General features: G+C 48.3%; 1 pseudogene; it reads right to left on the bottom strand.

Moving 5' to 3' along the window:
- LOC137317445 (zinc finger protein 271-like) overlaps nt 1–6,041 on the bottom strand; it is a 433,617-nt pseudogene that overhangs the window by 321,926 nt on the left and 105,650 nt on the right.

Genomic DNA, 6,041 nt, shown 5'->3' on the forward strand with positions numbered 1-6,041 from the left:
GATATACAGAGGCATCCTCTCTCTCACACTCTCACTGATATACAGGGGCATCCTCTCTCTCACACACTCACGGATATACAGGGGCATACTCTCTCTCTCACACACTCACGGATATACAGAGGCATCCTCTCTCTCTCTCACACTCACTGATATACAGAGGCATCCTCTCTCTCTTACAAACTCACTGATATACAGGGGCATCCTCTCTCTCACATACTCACTCACAGAGTCACTCACTGATATACAGGGGCATCGTCTCTCTCACACACTCACGGATATACAGAGGCATCCTCTCTCTCACACACACACTCACTGATATACAGAGGCATCCTCTCTCTCTCACACACACTCACTGATATACAGAGGCATCCTCTCTCTCTCACACTCACTCACTGATATACAGAGGCATCCTCTCTCTCTGACACTCACTCACTGATATACAGAGGCATCCTCTCTCTCTCACACTCACTCACTGATATTCAGAGGCATCCTCTCTCAAACTCACTCACTAATATACAGAGGCATCCTCTCTCTCTCACACTCACTCACTGATATAAAGAGGCATCCTCTCTCTCTCACACTCACTCACTGATATTCAGAGGCATCCTCTCTCAAACTCACTCACTAATATACAGAGGCATCCTCTCTCTCTCACACTCACTCACTGATATAAAGAGGCATCCTCTCTCTCTCACACTCACTCACGGATATACAGAGGCATCCTCTCTCTCACACTCACTCACTAATATACAGAGGCATCCTCTCTCTCACACACACTCACTGATATACAGAGGCATCCTCTCTCTCTCACACTCACTCACTGATATCCAGAGGCATCCTCTCTCTCTCACACTCACTCATTGATATACAGAGGCATCATCTCTCTCTCACACTCACTCACTAATATACAGAGGCATCCTCTCTCTGACACACACACACTGATATACAGAGGCATCCTCTCTCACACACACTCACTGATATGCAGAGGCATCCTCTCTCTCACATCCTCTCTCTCACACACACTCACTGATGTACAGAGGCATCCTCTCTCTCTCACACTCACTCACTGATATACAGAGGCATCCTCTCTCTCTCACACTCACTCACTGATATACAGAGGCATCCTCTCTCTCACACTCACTCACTAATATACAGAGGCATCCTCTCACACACACACTCACTGATATACAGAGGCATCCTCTCTCTCTCACACACACTCACTGATATACAGAGGCATCCTCTCTCTCTCACACTCACTCACTGATATACAGAGGCATCATCTCTCTCTCACACTCACTCACTAATATACAGAGGCATCCTCTCTCTGACACACACACACTGATATACAGAGGCATCCTCTCTCTCTCACTCTGATATACAGAGGCATCCTCGCTCTCACACACTCACTGATATACAGGGGCATCCCCTCTCTCACACACTCACTCACTGATGTACAGAGGCATCCTCTCTCACACACTCACTCACTGATGTACAGAGGCATCCTCTCTCACACACTCACTCACTCAGAGTCACTCACTGAAATACGGGGGCATCGTCTCTCTCACACACTCACTGATATACAGGGGCATCCCCACTCTCACACACTCACTCACTGATATACAGAGGCATCGTCTCTCTCTCACACACACTCACTGATTTACAGAGGCATCCTCTCTCTCTCACACTCAATCACTGATATACAGAGGCATCCTCTCTCTCACATCCTCTCTCTCAAACACACTCACTGATGTACAGAGGCATCCTCTCTCTCTCACGCACTCACTGATTTACAGAGGCATCCTCTCTCTCTCACACTCAAACACTGATATACAGAGGCATCCTCTCTCTCACATCCTCTCTCTCTCACACACTCACTGATATACAGAGGCATCCTCTCTCTCTCACACACTCACTGATAAACAGAGGCATCCTCTCTCTCTCACTCATTGATATACAGAGGCATCCTCTCTCACACACTCACTGATATACAGAGGCATCCTCTCTCTCACACACACTCACTGATATACAGAGGCATCCTCTCTCTCTCACACACTCACTGAGATCAGAGGCATCCTCTCTCACTCACACACTCACTCACTGATATACAGAGGCATCCTCTCTCTCTCACACACTCACTGATATACAGAGACATCCTCTCTCTCTCACACTCACTGATATGCAGAGGCATCCTCTCTCTCTCACACACTCACTGATAAACAGAGGCATCCTCTCTCTCACACACTCACTGATATGCAGAGGCATCCTCTCTCTCTCACACACTCACTGATATACAGAGGCATCCTCTCTCTCACACACTCACTGATATACAGAGGCATCCTCTCTCACTCACACACTCACTGATATACAGAGGCATCCTCCCTCTCACACACTCACTGATATGCAGAGGCATCCTCTCTCTCTCACACACTCACTGATATACAGAGGCATCCTCCCTCTCACACACTCACTGATATACAGAGGCATCCTCTCTCTCTCACGCACTCACTGATATGCAGAGGCATCCTCTCTCTCTCACACTCACTGATATACAGAGGCATCCTCTCTCTCTCACACACTCACTGATATACAGGGGCATCCTCTCTCTCTCACACTCACTGATATACAGAGGCATCCTCTCTCTCTCACACACTCACTGATATACAGAGGCATCCTCTCTCTCTCACACACTCACTGATATACAGGGGCATCCTCTCTCACACACTCACTGATATACAGGGGCATCCTCTCTCTCACACACTCACTGATATACAGGGGCATCCTCACCCTCACTCACTCACTGATATACAGGGGCATCCTCTCTCTCACACACTCACTGATATAGAGGGGCAACCTCTCTCTCACACACTCACTGATATGCAGAGGCATCCTCTCTCTCACACACTCACTGATATACAGGGGCAACCTCTCTCTCACACACTCACTGATATACAGGGGCAACCTCTCTCTCACACACTCACTGATATACAGGGGCATCCTCTCTCTCTCACACTCACTGATATACAGAGGCATCCTCTCTCTCACACACTCTGATAGACAGAGGCATCCTCTCTCTCACACACTCACTGATACACAGAGGCATCCTCTCTCTCACACACACACTCACTGAAATACAGAGGCATCCTCTCTCTCACACACTCACTGATACACAGAGGAATCCTTTCTCTCTCACACACACTCACTGATACACAGAGGCATCCTCTCTCACACACACTCACTGATACACAGAGGCATCCTCTCTCACACACACTCACTGAAATACAGAGGCATCCTCTCTGTCACACACTCACTGATACACAGAGGCATCCTCTCTCTCACACACACTCACTGATATACAGAGGCATCCTCTCTCTCACACACTCACTGATATACAGGGGCATCCCCTCTCTCACACACTCACTCACTGATATACAGAGGCATCCTCTCTCTCTCACACACACTCACTGATATACAGGGGCATCCCCTCTCTCACACACTCACTCACTGATATACAGAGGCGTCCTCTCTCTCTCACACACACTCAATGATATACAGAGGCATCCTCTCTCTCTCACACTCAATCACTGATATACAGGGTCATCCTCTCTCTCACACACACTGATATACAGGGGCATCCTCTCTCTCTCACACACTCACTGATATACAGGGGCATCCTCTCTCTCACACTCACTGATATACAGGGTCATCCTCTCTCACACACTCACTGATATACAGGGGCATCCTCTCTCTCTCACACTCTCACTGATATACAGGGGCATCCTCTCTCTCACACACTCACGGATATACAGGGGCATACTCTCTCTCTCACACACTCACCGATATACAGAGGCATCCTCTCTCTCTCACACTCTCACTGATATACAGGGGCATCCTCTCTCTCACACACACTCACTGATACACAGGGGCATCCTCTCTCTCACACACTCACTGAGATACAGAGGCATCCTCTCTCTCACACTCTCACTGATACACAGGGGCATCCTCTCTCTCACACACACTCACTGATACACAGGGGCATCCTCTCTCTCACACTCTCACTGATATACAGGGGCATCCTCTCTCTCACACACTCACGGATATACAGGGGCATACTCTCTCTCTCACACACTCACGGATATACAGAGGCATCCTCTCTCTCTCACACACTCACTGATATACAGAGGCATCCTCTCTCTCTTACAAACTCACTGATATACAGGGGCATCCTCTCTCTCACATACTCACTCACAGAGTCACTCACTGATATACAGGGGCATCGTCTCTCTCACACACTCACGGATATACAGAGGCATCCTCTCTCTCACACACACACTCACTGATATACAGAGGCATCTTCTCTCTCTCACACTCACTCACTGATATACAGAGGCATCCTCTCTCTCTGACACTCACTCACTGATATACAGAGGCATCCTCTCTCTCTCACACTCACTCACTGATATTCAGAGGCATCCTCTCTCAAACTCACTCACTGATATAAAGAGGCATCCTCTCTCTCTCACACTCACTCACTGATATACAGAGGCATCCTCTCTCTCACACTCACTCACTAATATACAGAGGCATCCTCTCTCTCACACACACTCACTGATATACAGAGGCATCCTCTCTCTCTCACTCACTCACTGATATACAGAGGCATCCTCTCTCTCTCACACTCACTCATTGATATACAGAGGCATCATCTCTCTCTCACACTCACTCACTAATATACAGAGGCATCCTCTCTCTGACACACACACACTAATATACAGAGGCATCCTCTCTCACACACACTCACTGATATGCAGAGGCATCCTCTCTCTCTCTCACACACTCACTGATGTACAGAGGCATCCTCTCTCTCTCACACTCAATCACTGATATGGACACGCATCCTCTCTCTCTCACACTCACTCACTGATATACAGAGGCATCCTCTCTCTCTCACACTCACTCACTGATATACAGAGGCATCCTCTCTCTCACACTCACTCACTAATATACAGAGGCATCCTCTCACACACACACTCACTGATATACAGAGGCATCCTCTCTCTCTCACACACACTCACTGATATACAGAGGCATCCTCTCTCTCTCACACTCACTCACTGATATACAGAGGCATCATCTCTCTCTCACACTCACTCACTAATATACAGAGGCATCCTCTCTCTGACACACACACACTGATATACAGAGTCATCCTCTCTCTCTCACTCTGATATACAGAGGCATCCTCGCTCTCACACACACACTGATATACAGAGGCATCCTCTCTCTCTCACTCTGATATACAGAGGCATCCTCTCTCTCTCACTCTGATATACAGAGGCATCCTCGCTCTCACACACTCACTGATATACAGGGGCATCCCCTCTCTCACACACTCACTGATATACAGGGGCATCCCCTCTCTCACACACTCACTCACTGATGTACAGAGGCATCCTCTCTCACACACTCACTCACTCAGAGTCACTCACTGAAATACGGGGGCATCGTCTCTCTCACACACTCACTGATATACAGGGGCATCCCCACTCTCACACACTCACTCACTGATATACAGAGGCATCCTCTCTCTCTCACACTCAATCACTGATATACAGAGGCATCCTCTCTCTCACATCCTCTCTCACACACACTCACTGATGTGCAGAGGCATCCTCTCTCTCTCACACTCAATCACTGATATGGACACGCATCCTCTCTCACTGTCTCTCTCACACGGTTCACTGCCGTCCCCCGAGTGTGTGACACTGTGTCATTACCCGTTTGTTTCACACCCCACCCAATAAACAGTGCACAGGAACAGGAGGAGGCCGTCCAGCCCCTCGAGACTGTTATACAGGAACAGGAGGAGGCCATTCAGCCCCTCGACCCTGTCCCGCCATTCTATTAAATCATAGCCGATCTGTACCTCAACTCCATATCACTTCGATATATCTAATAAAAGGGTAGATTTGATTACCTGTTGCTTTGTACTGAAAACAGAATCGGACCCTGTTGGGGAAACTGAAAACCAGGGACACAGACAG

This window comes from Heptranchias perlo, unplaced genomic scaffold (assembly GCF_035084215.1).
Source record: "Heptranchias perlo isolate sHepPer1 unplaced genomic scaffold, sHepPer1.hap1 HAP1_SCAFFOLD_62, whole genome shotgun sequence".
NCBI classification, from domain to species: domain Eukaryota; kingdom Metazoa; phylum Chordata; class Chondrichthyes; order Hexanchiformes; family Hexanchidae; genus Heptranchias; species Heptranchias perlo.